The 17,478-nt window shown below is 49.5% G+C and overlaps 1 long non-coding RNA gene across 1 annotated transcript in view; it reads left to right on the plus strand.

The window, feature by feature from the left end:
• The window catches only part of LOC146438885 (uncharacterized), a 68,845-nt gene that overhangs the window by 28,017 nt on the left and 23,350 nt on the right, over positions 1-17,478 (plus strand). The window contains exons 3-4 of the long non-coding RNA XR_014850535.1: positions 2,013-2,108; positions 17,379-17,467. This is a non-coding gene — a long non-coding RNA (uncharacterized LOC146438885). The remainder of the gene's footprint in view (positions 1-2,012; positions 2,109-17,378; positions 17,468-17,478) is intronic.

Consider the following 17,478-nt stretch of genomic DNA (forward strand, 5'->3'; position numbering starts at 1 on the left):
GAGGAGCGCCGTCTGTGCCCCCCAGCAGCCCCTCCCGCCCGCCTATCAGATGTAGGGCTTAATGGGCTTAAGAATTAGAGCAGCTGCTTGGTGCAGAATTTATTGACTGGCTGTGCATAACGAGGAGAATTAAAATCCTAATTGGCTGAGCTGCTCCCCGTCACTTGGAGAATTTTTACTTTTCTCAGGGCTTGCTGTTTTTATCCAGGCTCCTGTGCTCTTCCCTCGCTCCAGCCTTGCTCAGTTCAATAGCCTGCCCAGAGAATCAGAGAACCCTTTAGGCTGGAAAGGACCTTTAAGATCATCCAGTCTGTGTCCTCGGGGTGATGCCACCCTTTTCCCCAGTGCTCTCCAGGAGGAGGCAATGGTGACAGTGGTGTTTGGTGTCCAGGCCCTGCTGGAGTTTTGCACTTTGGCTTGGTGGCTTTGCAATGTGTGAGAGCGAAGGGCCATTATGGGGTGCAGAGCCTCTGCAAGGCTCGCCTCTTGGAGCAGCAGGCATGACCCTGGCAGTGGCATTGGGAAATGCCCTCGCAGAGACTGGAGCATGCTCTGCCTTCTAGAATAGCCTTGGCCACACAGTGCAGCTTTCAGAGGAGCATTTTCAGTGGATTTCTTGGTGTTACCCAGCACCATTCTAGTGAGGTTCTATTGCATAAAAAGAATATTAGGTGTGTCTTGTGTAGTTGTGGCCACCAGACCCTCCTGCCGCATCTCCTGGGAGCTGGGGCCAGGCCTCTGCTCTGGGCTCTGCTGCAGCTCCCAGAGACCAGGAGAGGCTTTTCCTCCTGCATCCCTTGCTCTCAGAGAGCCTGAATGGGCACGGAAATGGCCTCACTTAAGGCTATGTCTCATTACTACATTAAGTCAACAACCACTTGAGTATCCAAGGATTTTGATCAAAGCTAGATATTGAGAGGGGGACAAAGAGTGGCAAACTTATTTGACTTCCACTTATTTCCAGAGCCTGTTGAGCACTTGGCTGTACTCCTCACCAGGCTGAAGTGTGTTCCTGGGAGAGCTGCCGCTTGCTCTCTGCTCCTCCATGGTCAGGAGAGAGGCTCCGGGCTGAGGGGAGGGAGGGCAGCTGCCTCCCTGTGTGTGCCTCGCCTCTGGCACCCAGCAGAGGAGAGGTGAGGTGGCTCCCCGTCCTGTCCCTGGGGACAGGGACCCTGTGGTGTGGCTGTCCTACAGGACACCCCATGAGCTTGCAGTAATGTGCTGGTGGGAAAAACACCAAAAGCTGCTGGGAGCTCGAATGTGGATAGTCCAGAGAAAGCCAAATCCAGATTCTTGACTGCTTCTTGGGGTTCAGTCGGGTCTCCTTAATTCCCTTTTCTTGGTGTGAAGAAAAGCAACAGCTGTCTGGCTTCTCCTGCCTACCTGCAGCATCCTCTGAGGATGTGAACAGTAAGAAGGTAGGATTAGTTCCCAGTGTGAGCCTCAAACTGGGCCCAGTGCAGGCTCCTTGGGAAACCTGCTTCAAGTGGGATTTGCCATGAAAAGAACTTTAAATGTTCGGGCATCCATCATGCTGTGACAGGTTCCCCATCTTTAACATGGAGCCTCTCCTGCCTCTGCCAGCCTTGTTGAGGCTGTGCTCCTGCCAGATGTCGGTGCAGCACTGAGCTGCCAGCACAGCAGCACAAAGTCTTTGGGATTTTTTACATGGTAATCGATCAGGTTTTTGGATTCTGGTGGAGGCAGAACCGAGGGGTTTTATTGCTGACTGTGTTGTGGCCAGTCCTATATCCTTAGTGCTCTGTACCTAACGATGCTGTAGTAAAAATAAAAGTAATCTACAGTAAATGTATCCTGGGTCCTTATTTAATGATAAAACCCCCTTAGTGCAGTGAAAATAAACTGTTAGTGAGTCTTAGTAGTGTCTACAAAGAGACTACTATCTCTTCAATTAATATTAAGTCCCCTCCAACAATTCTCAGTGTTATTTGCAGAGGGCTGGAGAACAGCAAGAGGAGCAGCAGCTTTCATGTGTTTTTTTTTCCTGGCAGGCACGTCTGGGCATCGTCACCCCGGGCTGAATTAGACCTGTCTGAGCATTCACCCTCCTGTCACACAAGAATCAAAGGATGCTGCAAGACTCAGAGGTACTCCTGCTTTGCATTAAACCCCACTTTTGTTACCATCCTGAAAACCCTTTGGAAATACGAAAGCAGAAACCTGTTCTTGCTGTGGCTGAAAGGCCATTGAAACCAAGAGAAACCCCGAGTTTAACGGGGGAAGTCATGGTGAAGGCAGAGTGCAGCATGGGAATTTGCATTCAAGAGGGAGGAAAATGAGGGATTTGGGCAGAGAATAACTGATAGGTGCTGTGAATTCATTAAAAATAGGCTATAAAAGATACACTACAAGGTTCTGGTGACAGACCAACAAAGCTTTTTCTTCCCCTTCATTGTTTCTACTGTCACAGGATCCTCACAATAGCGGGTAGTTTAGCCTTGTACTCCATGGTTTGTTATCTATTCTTCTATTTATTAATGCATTCTTGGGTCTTAGTGATGTGATAAACCATCCATGCTTTTCTTTTATGGTTTAATAGGATTCTTCTGAAACCCCCCTCATGTTTACATAACCTTGCAATTCACAGTTATCTATCATTTATTTCCTACTTTATGCACACTCGATAAAGCCACAGCAGCGAGGGGCGTTGAGTCACTGGGTCCAGCTGTGGGTATCACCCATTTGGGCTCCTTGGAACAAAGCCTTCCATAAAAAACAGGGTCTTTTCCAGTGGTCTGTCCCGCTCAAGGGTGAGAGGGAATCCAGGTTTGGTGGCGCTGGGAGGTCTCCTCCATCCCTCTACAAGGAGGTGATCAAGGCTCGTGAGGGTCTCCAGGCAGAGGGACAAAGGTCTCGTGAGCCCCCTGTGCCATCTCCAGCCCCATGGAGGGGCTGAGCTTGACTTCAATGGGAAATAAACAACTCATGCTTTCTTTGGGAAACTCCAGAGCTCCTTTCAAGGAGCTTGGCTGCTGGGATGATTTGCTGCCCAACAGAGCTGGGGCAGAAACCCCTTTTTGGGCATGGGGGTAGCATCCAGAACTTTTTTTGTTAACCACTCTTCGGAGAATGGAGCACCAGCGTCACTGTGGGGCCACTCTGCATCAGAAGCAGAAAATCTAAATATGTCATCTAAAATATGACACCAAACCTTTATTAGCCATACTGGGAAAGGGATGCGAGACCTCATTTATGATTTCATTCATAATCCCTTCAAAATGAGTTGGTACCAGTATGTGATAAGTGGATTATGTGTTAGGCCCAAGTAAAGCCAGACACAATTAGTGCTTTAATAAACTGGTTGTATGCATTACTAACAACTAAGTCATAAGGGAATTGGTGTATTTACAAACCCTAATTAGTAGTTTGTTACTGTGATACCAAATTTAAACAAATCTGTAGCATCACTGACCATCTGGGTTAGAAATCTCTGTTTTGAATTTAATTAGGAAATAGTTGTGACAGAAAATTGGTCCTTATTAGTTAGCTAACGATCAGCATTGCCCTAATTGAAATGAAGAACTGGCTGGCGGGTTTGTGAGATGTTTAGATACAAGCAGAGACAATCAAAAAATATTCTCTCACTTAGGACTTTGTAAGCTGTGATGATTGATTAAACAACATCCCCCTGATATTTTAGCAGCTAAAATGCAAATGACCCAGTTATGAGTGTGCATGACAAAAACCTGGCAATTAGAGCTGTGCATTTCTGCGTTTGCTTTTAAAAATAATTCTGCAGGAGCTGGCCAGGGCCAGGCAGTGTGGATGCTCCAGGGGCACTGGCTGTGCCTTCACCTTCCCCCCACCACCACATCCTCAGGAAGGGCTTCTCCCCTCTCAGAGCAGGAGTGCAGCTGCCATCCTGGTGCATTCCCAGAGAGCAGCTTGTCATTGCCATGGCACAGCCAGCCCAGTTCTGGCACGCAGTGCTTTGGTGGGAGTTGGCTGTGGCCAAGCCCTGCAGTTCTGCCCTGTGCCGAGCAGACTGTGGGTGTTCAGTGGCTGATCCATGTGGGGGGACAACATCCTGATCGTTTTCTGGAAGCGCTCTTGGGACAGAAGTGAGCATCCCAACCTTGCCACCAAAGTACAGACAGGCCCTTTAGGACACAGGCTGCAGTTCTTAATTAATTTGCACTTCCTCCCTTTATAGTTCTCCACAGGACTGGGGATGTTAGGATTCCGGGTAAGGTTTCCAGATGAAAGGAAACACACACTGGCAATAACACCCACCTCAGTGCTGCTGTAGGAGTGGTACTGGGTACCGAGGAACTCTTTCTGTCTTGGAACAGACAATGAAGTTTCTATAGGGGCTTTAAATCACTTAATGTTGAAAGGAATTCCCCGACGGCTTCATCAGTCACTGTGTAAGATTGTTAGAGATCTCCACCAGCTAATAAATTTGATTTGGGGTTTGTTTTGCTGGCATTTGCACAAACCCTCTGAGAACTATAGTTACTGTATTCCCATACAGTATCTGAATTCTGAATTGAAATGCCCATTCCCCCCTCCTCTGGGAGGGGAAATAAACCTTTGCCATAGAATATGAATGTCAGTTGTTTTTCTTTGTAAGCTGGTGCATTATTATTTGAGGAGATATAGTGTTTGACAAAACCATTTATTCTGTTCCAAATATTTTATTGAGTAATAAAACTCGTTTGCATTGCTGCCGCATGTGGGGATTTGTGCCTGTTAGGATGTGAGGGAGGTGAGGGAAGGAATTGGGCCTTTGCTTCACTGTGTGTCCCTCAGTGCTGCTGGTCCTGCTCCACAAGGCTGTGCCTGGGGAGCTGTGCAGGCTGGGGGTGCAGGGGGCTGAGCTGAGCTCCCCAGCCCTCCCTGCATCACCCACGAGGGTCCTGCTGGCTCAGGCGGCTGCACCGAAAAATAAAGGCGATGTTGTTTTCTGGGCTGAGTATTTTTTTTTCCTACCCGGCACTCACAAGTTTATTATGAATGACCCCTTTTCACAGATGTTCCCATTCTGAATGGGGGTGCAGCAGTGTTTCAGTCTAAAAAAATCCCCTCTAAGCAGAGCCAAGTGCAGCTGAAGGAGGGTGTCAGCCGGGCTGTGGCAGCCTGGACAGGAGCCCCTGTCCATAGGCTCAGGCCGAGGGGGCTCAGGGCTCGCCAGCAGGGCCAGACTGGCAGAGCACAGCCAGGCTCTCTGAATGGAAACTCGCTGTTCCCCCTCCCCTGTCTCTGGGCTGAGGTTCAGCAAGGCTTACTTCAAACCCTGTCATGTTTTGCTCTTTCCTCGGGCTCCCTCTCCTGCCCTGGCACCTCTGATCTATGAGATACAACAAAGGGGAATTTTATTCCAGCCCAAGGTTGCCCAGGCTTAGGGACCTGATGCCCTCAGAGATGTGTAGAGCAGCCCAGGTAAGAAAGGATGTGCCCAGGGGAAGCCAGCAAACCCTCGATTTTAATTTTTGCGGTGCTCTGCTGCTTTATGTCTCTGTTTTACATAAAGACATCTGCTTGAAGGACTCATAGTGAGTAGAAAGGTTTGAGTTCTCTTGTTTTAACCACAATCCACCAGAGAACTGTCCTTTCCTTGGGTAGCAGTGCATAGGAAGCCACATGAGTGTCCATGCAGGTGTGCTGCAGTACCTTCACCTCAGTGCCAGGTGCTGCTCTCACAGCCCCAACCCGGGAGCAGTGACAAGCTCCCAGCATGGACTGGCAGCTCCTGAGGCCGCTGGGGCCACCTTGTCCTTCACCCGCCAGCGGCTCAGGAGTGACACTGATGGTCTCCAGCCAGGAGCCCACCCGTCCACCCCCCGCGAGCAGGATGACAGCTGCCATGAAGCTTTTTGAGGGGGGATAGGGTTTAATGCCCTGGAAAATCCAGGACCCTGTGGAGCATGCAGAGGAGTCACAAATGGGGCGCGTTGGCAGGCATGTGTCATCCGCAAGGTGCATGTGGAGCATCTGCTATGGAAAGCAGAGCGTGGTGCTAACATTTCCTTCAGACCTGGGGCTCAGCCCCCAGATAATGTGACGTGTCCTTGTCCTGCACAGTGTCCCTCGTGTCATTTACTACGGGGATCTGAATCCCCGTACTTTGGGTAATGCAGATTATTTTTCTGCAATGCTGAGGCCAGGCCACAAATGTTGCTTAAACAGTTTCAGTGTTTGTCGTGTACATTCAGCATCACTTTTCAGCTCACCCCTGAACCAGTCTTTGCTCCAGCCTGGTTCCAGCTGGCCAGGCAGGAGTGGGGTGTGCAGGGACAGCCACCTGGGCACCAGTCATCTTTTTGGGGAGGTTTAAAATCATTTCCTTGGTGGATGCCTCGACTCACATGCCTCAACTCCGTATCCATCTGCCTGGCAGGGGTGGCCAGAGGCACGTCCTGTCACCATGGGTGTCTTGGCCACCGCCAAGGTCGTCACCAGTGGATGCAGGGACTCGTGACTCGCCTGGGAGATGGATGGCGGCATTGCTTTCCCACAACTTGTCATTAGTCCTCGCTCTGGAAAGGCTTAGCAATTCCTACCCGGTAAATTATGTGCCATTCCTCAAAAAAGTGGATGAAATAAATGGGGCTAGAGCATGTCTTTTTTGCCCTGAGCTTTAGCGTATTGATTTGGACATATTTCCAGGCCGGGAGTAATCAATTCGCGGGCAGAATAAAATAATTTCAGGCAAACTCTTCGAGCGGCTCGTCATTAATTTGCCTTTTGCCGGCACTCGTTGAGGCCGGGCGAGATGCGCTCGGCATCCTCCGGAGCGGTGCCCTGGGGATCTCCTGGGGCTGCCAGGAGGGAGGGCGGGGGCCGCCGGGGCTAATGAATGCGCTGTGTTTGCTCATCTTTACAGAGTCACTTATTACTGCTAATTGGGAGGGACAGTTCAAACAGGCACAGAGGAGCAGTTGTCGCCGGAGCGTGACTTGAGTTCCAAGGAGCGGCCGGGAGGACGGCGCTGCCCGGCTCCGGCCCCCTGCGCCCGGCCGCATCCTGCCTTTGTCGGGGACCCCCTCTGGAGCCGGCGGGCCCGAGCAATCCAGGCAGGACGAGGCGGCTCGGGGAGCCGCAGCCAGACGTGCAGCTGTCCGGGACGCGGAGGAAGTCACCAGCTGACGGAAGGGGTGGGCTACTGGCTCCGCGCACGGGGTCAGCGATGTGCTCCGCATTAATGTGCCCCGCCGCGCCTGGGATGGTGCTCCTGCAGAGCCCCTGGGATTTGGGGGGGCACGCTGGCACGGGGACTGCGCTCTGCCTTGTTTTAGGTTACTACATGCTTCCTGTCAGGAGGGAGATCTCCCCGCCAAGCATAGCCATATCTCATCTTTCCTAGTTATTTTTACGTTCAAGTGTTCTCATCCAAGCTCATATTCTTTCATTTATTGCTGCTTTGCCTAATTAAAACCTTTTGGATTATTCCCCTGCACGCCGAGCGCTCCTTGCAGCTGGGTACCAATTCTGTTTCTATAGCAGGATTGACCTGTTACACTCATTTTTAAGAGATTTTTTAAATGTTTCTTGGGGAAAACAGCTAAGCATAAATGTTTTGGAAATAAGGGGAGGATGGGCTTCATTTCTTGGCCACGTTTTTTGGGTTTGTAGTGCTGAACACCAAAGGGTTGTGGGCTCAAGGACGTGGATCCATCGTGGTGCCGAGGGGCTGCGTGGGAGGGCAGGAGGGCACTGTCTCTCTGTGCTTCCCAGGGTCGGCCCCGGGGGTGCCATGTCCCCTCATGCTCAGTGTGTGCCCAGACGTGTGGTGGAGCAGATGGGGTCCCCTGGGTGGGCTCAGGGCTGCTGGTGAGAGGTGGGAGAGGAGGGAGCTCCTGCCTTGTTTTGAGAATAGGGTCTGGCTTGAGCCTTCATTTCCATTTTAGCCTCTTCTTTTCTTTTTTAATATAAAAATGAAGGTTGCCACGGTGAAGATGAAATGCTTGGTTTCTCTTTGAATGAGCAATTCCTCTCCCTTTTTTAAAAAAACCCAAACCTCCATGTCTCCTGTTTGTGGTTCAGGAGGATGGAGATTATGTGCATCTGCAGCCTGACTTTAAATATGCTCCGAAGGCGTATTGTGCACACGTTGTCCCTGAAGAGGATAAACCTAAGGGAACAATCTTAATCTCAGAAGTTCGCATCCACCACTAAAGCACTGGCAGAAAATGCTCCGTGTGTGGCTTGAATCCTGAGCGCTCCTTGAGAGGAGCCCCAGCCCTGACAGAACAGCCAACAAGAGGCATTTTTTCCTTTTGCGTGTGTGGCGCAGATAAATCGAGTTTGTTTTGCAGCCCATTCTGCTTTAGATTTCCTGTGTCATAACTGAATGAATTTGTTGTTCATTGATACCTTAATATATAGGTTGTTGGGGAGGGATTTTTTTTTTTTCGAGGAGGAAAACAATGTCCCCTTCACTTGTGCCTGAATGGATTCATTTATTCTCCGTAACCTCCGGAAGTCATTTATTTCGCCCCGCGACAGCTGCAGGGTCTGTTTGTGTAGGAGGGCTGGCAAGGCCCCGGCCCTTCCTCCTACCCGTGCCCAGCGCCGGCAGGGCCAGGATGGGCTCCTGCTCCTTGGCTTTGGGAAGGGCTTGGGAGAAAACTGCACTTTGCCTGTCAGAAACAGCTCTGCTCTGCTTGGGGTGAGGCCACGGCGCAGTGCTGCTCTCCTCTCCCCAGGGATGCTCCTGGGCATTTATTTCAGTCCCTCTCTGTGTACTGTGAGTCGCTGATGGCTCCTAATCAGCAGCAATTTAATTAATATACATACCTTTACAGCGGTTGTGCTTCTCTGTAACTCAGCAGTAACTAAGGGGCTGTGTGGTGGGAACCTGGGATATTTTCCCTTTATTAAAGAAGGAAGGGAATTGCTTGCTGAGGAGATGTCAGTGTTGGTCTGCTGTACCCTACAGCCAAGTTCAGTGAAGCCAGAAACTTTTGTGTACTTAAATGGTCAAAATAAACCAAGAAATCTCATGCTTCCCCAAAAATACTGCCGGACACCCTAAAGCCATTCCCCAGGAGAAATCCCATACATTTGCAGGCTCAGCAGTGCCAGGCACTGTGGATTATCCCTGCAAACCTGGAAACAGCTATCAGGGCTCATGTCGAAATGGGGAAGGAGGAACTCATGCTGCTGTTGTGTTGGATGTGGCAACGCATCCTCCAGCCCCCTTGGGCAGGTTAAAAACATCTCTTACTGTCACTCCTGAGCTTCCTTTGCTCAGGTGAAAGAGCACCAAAGGGAACGAGGAGGGAAGCCTTCCACAGATAAGGGATACCAAGCTGTGGATCCGTACTGAGCAAAGTGCGTCATATCCACTGGCCTGGAGATGCTCCCCTGGGCTCTCCTGTCAGAGCAGTGTGCCTTGGCACGTGTTTGACTTCTCCAGATCCCTGTGGAGCAAGTGTGTGCTAGGTGACTGAGACTTCATTCCTCTCGCAGTAAAAGATTGCAGATCATCCATGGTCCAGCCAAAATCTCCTTTCCCATCGCCTTGTCCCTTGGCCCTCAGAAGAACACCCGGCTGTGGAGGTTTGGGGTTGTGTTCCCAAATTCAGCTTTCCTCCCGTTGTTGTCCCCACCCATGCTCTGGTCACCACCACATCCATCCGTAGGCAGTGGCCCTGGGCTCCTGCTGCCCTTGGGGATCAGAGCCAGCATGCTTTTCCCTGTGGCACAGCAGCCCCACCGCCCCTCGGGATGTCCACGGGTGCTGCTCTCCATGGATGCTGCTCTCTGCAGGTGTTACTCCTCATGGATGCTGCGTGCCCGTGGGTGAGAAGGGAGGATGGAGCAGCTCGCTGGGCTCAGCTCGGGGCTGTTCTCTGTCATCCCCAGGCTGGAGAGGCAAGCAGCACTGACCAGCTGTGCTAATCAGAAATAATGTACGGCTTAGCAGAACTTCTCCATTAAAAGGTTTTGGGAATAATGTATGAAATGAATGGTTGGGGAGGTGGGGAGGGAGGGGAGCCCCGGCAGACCCCGGCTCCGAGCGCACACTCACGCTGCGCCTAAACCTGGAGCTGGGAATTGGTTTTGAATTTTTTTTTTTTTTTTTTTGTATTTAAAATTCAAATGTCTGATGTTCTTAAATTGAACAAATGATATTTTAAAAAAATATATCAGGCTCCAACATCTGCAGATTATGATTTGCATTTTGAAATTGGCTGCTTGAATTGAACAAGGATGAATACTGTCACTCTTCTTTCATTCGCTCCGTTTATTTAATGAAATGCTAGAGGTCAACCCTTTGTCCTTAAATTAGTTACTATAAAAATCTTTTTGTACTTTTCTGCTTGTTATGATGTCTTCTAAGCAGAAGAAAAGGTTGCCATTAATTATGTCTTTGTTGAATATGGATATCTATTCAGAGTTAGTTAAACAGTTTCAAACAAAATTAGCATCGAGCAACTCGAAGGCCAGCTTTAGGTTGGTTATCAAGAATTTTTTGCTAAGAGAATGCTCTCCTGCAAGTGTGCATTATCTAATATATTCAGCTTTCAGTTGCTAATTTTTTTTCCAGATGAAGATGGGCTTAATTGAGGTTGTGCTTTTAAGTTTGTAGAGCTCTTCAGCATCTCATACAAAAGCATCTAGAGGCTTTTCATTTGTCTTGAGTATGTTTTAGATGTACAAATATTATTTACTTTAAACTCTAAATCAAAAGGCGCGCTGTAACTATTTTAAATAAAACATTATTCTCTGCTGAAATATATATAAATTCAAAGGGGGGCTTTTTTTCATTATCACTTAATTTATGTGAAAGAGCTGCTATTAACAAATTTTAGGATAACATTGCAGGAGCGGTTTAGTCGCTGGTTTCGAACAGGCATTTAGTCATGTAATTTCCTTGTCAGAGATAGAGGCTGTGAATTACGGGTAAGATACAGCTCCGGATTCATGTGTGGCTCGGAGCTGAGTGCCTCTGGAACGGGACTTTGGAGATTACACCGCGCTCCTTGGCCGGGGAGTCGCCGTGTGCCGAGAAAGCGTGGGTTTTCGGGAATAGCCGCACGGGGTGGGTGTCTCTCTGCTGAGGGCTTTGGGCTGGTTTATTCTCCACTCTCAGCCGGTGCCACCCGCAGGGCAGCTCCCAGGGCAGCTCCCGGTGGCTTTCAGGGGTGACAGGGCCGGGTGGTTCCTGAGATGCCCATGCCAGGGATGGGACCTTGCTGGGGCTGCTCTCTGCCTGCACCGTGCCCCAGGGGCCTGACAAAAAGCCTTTCCTTGACCCCAGAAATGTTTCTTAACAAACTCTAATAAGCCCCTTGGCAAGTCACCCGCGCTGTGTGAGTGAGTGAGTGAGGCACCCACATTTTCCTGGCTGTGGGCCTGGGCAGTGTTGAGGGGTCTCCATCAGCCCCTGGTGATCCAGCCCTGAGCCAGACAATGACGGGCTGGGGAGCTGAGAACAGAGACAGGAGAAAAAGCTACAAGCAGAAAGAGGAGATAATTAGGAAAAGTAATAGGAAAATATAAACGTGGTAGCAGAGGATTAGTCCCAGTCATTGGAAATGCAAATGATCTCTGTGCTCGCTCCCAACATCTTTTTTCTAAGCTTGTGTCTCAGAAAGGATTTTTCTCTCATTCTGTTTTTTCTCCCCTTTTCCTCCTCCTGAGAACAGCAGTGCTGCTTTCCCAGCAGCATTAAATATTCCCCAAGCCGAGACGCTAACCTTGTAATGCTTTTAGGTATAATATACAGATTTTTTTCATTTTAAATGGTAGCTCATAATGACATTGTGGAGTAGGGATCCCGAGTCAGCCTTATTATCATGGTGTCTCCTTGAGCTGAACCTCTGAGAAATGTGAAGGGGAGACCTCTTGGAATGAACAAATCCTTTAGCTGCCTGTAATTATTTATTAAAATAGGCGGCCAGGATAAAGGCCGGGGAGGGGGAGGGAGGAGCAGCATTCCTTTCCCTGTCCGTCCCTCCGTGCAGGCACACATAGATACACACCCGGCGAGCCAGCAGAGCCTGTGCCCTGGCTAGGCTGGTACTTTAGAAATATAAAATAATGGATGTGCAGCAGGAAAGATAAACCATGCCCAGGTGACGCGTGTTTTTATGAACCAAAGGGAGAAGGCTGCGTCCTGCCTACTCGGAGCATCCCGCGCTGCTGGGGGGTCTCACAGCAGTGCTGAGCAGGCTCGGGAGGATTGTGGGGGTGGACCTGTGCTTGTGGCGCCGGGGGAAAAGGGACATAAGGATGGGAGCAGTGTTTTCCCACTCCGTGTGTGAGTGGTGAAAGCGAAACCATCCTGCTTCATTAGCTGGGTAAAAGAAAAAAAGGGGAACAAAAGAAAAAAAAAAAAAAAACCCAACCAAAACCCCAACAAAACCCAAAATAAACAAACAAGAAACACACAAAGAAAACCCCTTCAACCCACCAAGCAAACCTTGCTGAGATTTCATGGGATGCTCACACCGCTGGCCGCAGATGTGTCCAGCTCCATCGCTGGCCGCAGCAGCCGGGAGCATCGCGCTGCCGAGCGTGGCAGTGCTACCGTGACCCTCTCCCTGCGCCGGCAGAAATTTTATAAACTTCGGCTACTAAAAAAAAAAAAAATCTTTGGGGTCAATTTTCCACTTGTGCCTGTAGCTCTTGAACAAGTACTTTTATGGTTCCTTCTAACATACAGGATTTATCTGCAGCTCTGTGAAGGGCTTTTACATTTAATCCAGCGCTGAAGTAGTAATTTGTTGCCGGCGCTTCCTACCAAGCTTTTCTTTTAACTTTGCCGGGATGCGGGCCCTTTGTGCGGGCTAATCTGCGCCGCACAATGCCGGGGCACCTCGGGCTGCACCTCAGATGTCCTCCCGGGCCGAGCAAGGGGACTTGGTGAGTGCCTTGCGGTGGGAAGGGGCTGGGGGTTCGGGGGCTGCACCCACCGGCGGCGGGGGGAGCCCCGGCACTGGCGCAGTCCCATCCCGACCTGGTCGGGAGCTGAGCTTTTTCCACGTATTTGCACGGAGCTGTCGCTGCACGGAATTTATAGGAGCCCCTGTGCCTTTTCTGCAAAGTCTCTTTTTTTTTTTTTTCTGCAGTCCACTTGGATAAGAATTTTTTTAAATCAATTTTAAAGTTCCTCTTACTTTGGGGATAAAATGTTTGTGTTTTTTTTTTTTTCCTGGAGAAGGCAGTGCTATATAGGCTGTCCATATATACTTTATTATTTTTCAGGGAGGGAAAAAAATTATGGTGAAGGAAAAGAATATTTTACCAATTCTTTATTTTAATTGAGGTATCACAGTTTATAGAATAATTTCTAAAGCGAGAGTTTCACCCTTCTGCCTTGCAGATGCCTGTCTTTTTTATTACAAATAGTATTGTTTTGATCCCATGGTGATGGATGAATATTTTATTCCAGATACAAAAACATCTTGGGGATGTGTTTGGACATAGTGGAAGCATGTGAAATAGTGCCCGACAAATATGAAATAGTCTCTCATAAATAAAGATACCAAAGCCACAATATTAAAAATGGGAGCAGCTCTGCCTGCCTCCCTTTTATCACAACATTTCTAAACCAGACTGATATTACAGGAGGCTTTTTGGGGATGGCTCAGCCAAGAAATGCTGCTGTATTTACATGAATTATGCCTGTACTTTACATTTTGTCTGGGGGTGACTGGATCCCTTTTCTGCATTGGGTAAATGACAATGTACAGCAGCACCTCCTGCTCCTCTTACAGCACCGCTAAAAAAGCTGCTTTGGGGAGCCATGCGCCCCAGGTGTGGGCAGGGACAATCCCCCTCTCATGGCACAGGCAGCCGTGAGTTACAGTCCGACCCATCCGGCTCCAAACGGCTGAGCCGCAGCCCAGAAATCTCTGTGAGCCATAAAGAGGGGAGCCCGCAGGTAACAGCAGCACGTGGGGAGCTTTATGGGGATGATTTAGTGAATATGAGAACATATTTTGTGCTCCATTGTTTAGACTCAAGAAGGCATAAAATCTTTAACATCTATTTATCATGTAGCTATTTTAATGTAAACATTTGTCTATTTGGATGAAGTGTTTTCATTATTAAGCTAATTTCCACATGTTTCAGATAGACTGATGAGTTCGAAGCAGAGCACTTGCTGATGAGAAACGAAATTCGGCCGCGGCTCAGCCTGCTGTCAGATACATCTTCATTAGTTTTTGTCATTCACTGATGGCAAATGCTCTATAAATGAGATGACGATCAGGTCCGCCTTGATAACTTGCCTTATCTCATTAGTTTTCACATCAAAGTTAATCAGCAATGTGAATTGTAATTGCTGGAAGAGACAATGCAATAGATCACTCGGCCTTTTTTTTCTGCGTGGCATCTTGAAACATCAGCAGGCTGGTGTGAGTAGATAGGCTCCGAAGGAAAATGATGTGGAAAGCATAATAAGCAAGCTGCTCGGAATTAATGAGCTTATCCAATAAGAAAAGAATAACCAATCAATGTGAGCTGGGCAAATATAATTTAGGAATAATTGCTTGATTGGTTGTCTATAGTAGGCTGATTTGACCACACACAAGGATTAAGAATTAAGATGTCAAGGCAAAAAAATAATTTGGCAACTGAGGGCATGTAATTTTTTGTTCCCCTCCCTTTATGACTGAAAGCGATTGCTGTTTGATATGTTATTCCCCGGGAATGAAAACATTAGACGGACGCGCGCCGGTGGGTGGGGTTTTTCCTCTCCTTTATGCTCCTTTTATCATACAAGGTCTTTCAAACCTCACTGGGGATATTGCAGTGCAGGACATTAAAAATGAATTGGGGGGGGGGGGGAGGAAATAAAACTCCAGAAAACCCCCAAATGTCTTCATTTGTGAGCGCTGCGTGGAGAGGAGCTGCGGGTCGGAAGGGGCTGCACGCAGTGCCGTGCCCGCTGTTTGCAGAGCCCGGCCATGCCCCGCTCCAGATCCAAATCCGGAGCGCAATTCCTGTGCGACGCACGCTTTCCATATAATTTTCCCCACAGCCATTGGCCAATTAGTAAAGAACCCTTATATTCTTCTATCTAAACTATGGGGAAGGTTCAGCCAGAAGGTAAATTTGCTTTGATCTACATTACACCTAATTGAGTCACCACCAATGTCTCTATCCCAACATCAAGAAATGTGAAAATGTTAGATTATTTCACTGGGGATTAAACCTAATTTTCGCGTGTTCTGCATTAACCTATTAGGCTGACTCATCTGCATTGCTAATGCAGCTCAGGCAGCTGTCACTGCTAAAGAAAAACATGATCATGCAATCCTTGAATGAATGATTCCAGCTCTGATTAGTGTTAGTGAAGTTAGCTGAGCCCTGGTGATAAGGCAGGAAAATTCCCAGGTTGCCAATAGCTTTGAAAATTATCAGACTCGGGGCAAAATGTAGCTGGCGGCGTGCGGGGCCTCCCTCCGAAGGCGGCATTATTTAAGGCCGTCTCGTCGCGCTGCTCGCAGGAACGTGGCTGCTGCAGCTTCTTCCAAGGAGCTGATGCCAGGGGTACGGATTAAAATGCTAATGGGAAGCGACCTGAGCTGTGGACAGCCGCAGGTTTTTCCCTGCCTGGCTGCGTTTGGGGTTTAAACGCAATTTCCAGAGGGGAGCGGCAGCGATGCCGGAGCAGCTCCAGCCAGGAGAAGGGGCTGGGGGGACTCGCACCAACCACGGCCCGGGGCTGGACTCCACTCTTTGTTCACAGGGTGCAGTCACCGCCGTCAGCTCCAGCCATCCCTCATTCTATCCATCAGATTTAAATAGGAAAAAAGGGGGGGAAAAAGCAACAATGACCCATCCCCTTGAGATGGGAAAAAATTTAGGAGTGAGTTATCCCCGAGCAATAGAGCCAGGAGCCAATTTAATCCGATTAGTGCCTGCCGACAATGGATGCTCCTCGCCCATTGTGGACAGAAGCTTTCACTTTATTTGTTTCTATTAGCCAAGAATCCAAGATATCGGAAAAGTGGAATTTTGCCCCGACAATCGACAAAAAAACCAAATTGAGGAGAATCGTCTAAAGTGTCAATATTGATCTTTTGGCCCTGATTGTGTGTGGAGAGGACTTGTTGAGTGCCCAAAGTTTGCGGCTCCCATTGCTGTGTGCTCTTGCTGCTCCCCATCGCAGGGGGTGGTGGCAGCTCTTCCCGCTGGGATGGTGGGTGCACAGGGCAGGAGATGCCAAGGCAGAACAGAGGGGTTTCAGTGGGAAAAAGACTCAGAGTTGTCAACCAAACCGCAGGGCTGATAGGAAATGTAGCAGGGCTGTAAACTGACAGGCGGATGCTCATGTAATTCCCAGCTCCTCGGTGAACACACTCACTGCATGTGCTAGCAGAGGCTCCTTCCCGTCACATTTCATAGGGGTAAACTCCTTTTTTACACACTTGGAATGCATCCTCCTGTCTCCCAGCTCACAGCCCAGCGTGGCATCAATATCCATGACAGCCACGGCATCCATCGGCGTCACAGGCAGCTCCCCCTCCCTCTGTGACTGTGGCATCACTCCGGCAAGGACAGGCCACACTTGGACTGTGTGGTGCTGCTGGAGCCATGTCCCTGAGCCAAAGGGATTCCCTCCAGCTCAGGTCGGCTTTGTGCTGACCCTCGAGGGCCCTCCAGAGAGCACTGACCTGTTCACACTTTCCTCAGGGTCTGCTGGGTTCTCTGGCTTGTCTCCACCTGGGGCATGGCCAAAGTGGGCAGGTTGGTGGGACTTGCTGCAAGGCCTGGTTTGTTTTCCTCACTCTTTGGGAGAAGCAGGGTGTCCCTCGGTGCTGCCCTGTGCATCCAAACCCCCACAGACATCCCCAAGAGCTCTGGGAATGCCACACCAGAACTGTCTGAGCCTGGCAGCCATTGCCAAGCAGTGAGGGGCAGGATGGAGGTGGACACCAAGGTCTGCAGAGGGTGACCTGTCCCCTCCAGATCAGCATTGCTGGCATTAGAACATGGCCTTCAGAGCCCCAGGGATTGCAAGGGGAATAGGAGGAGAGGGACATGTGGCAGCAAGAGCACCCTGCTTCCCCAAGGGGCCTTCCTGGGGACCTCCACCATGGGCTGGCAAGCTTTGGGGTTTTACCCCCAAGTAATTTGCTGTCTGGAAAAGCAGGAACCTGCTGGGAAGAGCTGTACTCACAGCACAGGTGCTAAACTGCAGGATGGGAGAGCTGTGTTTTAACATCCCAGGCTCCTGGAGTAGCTGCAGACCAGAATTCTGTCCTGATCCACATCCTCGCAGGTCAGGGGGGAATTTCTCTGAGCACCCATCCCTCTCCTCCCCGGTGGTGTTGCCCTGTGAGCGACAGCCTGCCTGGGAAAAAAAGGCTGGGGGAAATTATTCCCCAGAGCTACCCCACAAACGGTGCTTCTTATCCTAAAATGGGATTTTTTTTCCCTCCCCTCTGTTACAGTGAGCGGCTCCAGGTGTCAACTGAGCAAATTCAGGATCAGCTGCAGTTATTCCAGAGTACGTGTCCACATGCGGAATATTCCGGAACAGGTATTTCACTT

This window comes from Lichenostomus cassidix, chromosome 3, assembly GCF_008360975.1.
Source record: "Lichenostomus cassidix isolate B80296 chromosome 3, HeHo_3.0, whole genome shotgun sequence".
NCBI lineage: Eukaryota > Metazoa > Chordata > Aves > Passeriformes > Meliphagidae > Lichenostomus > Lichenostomus cassidix.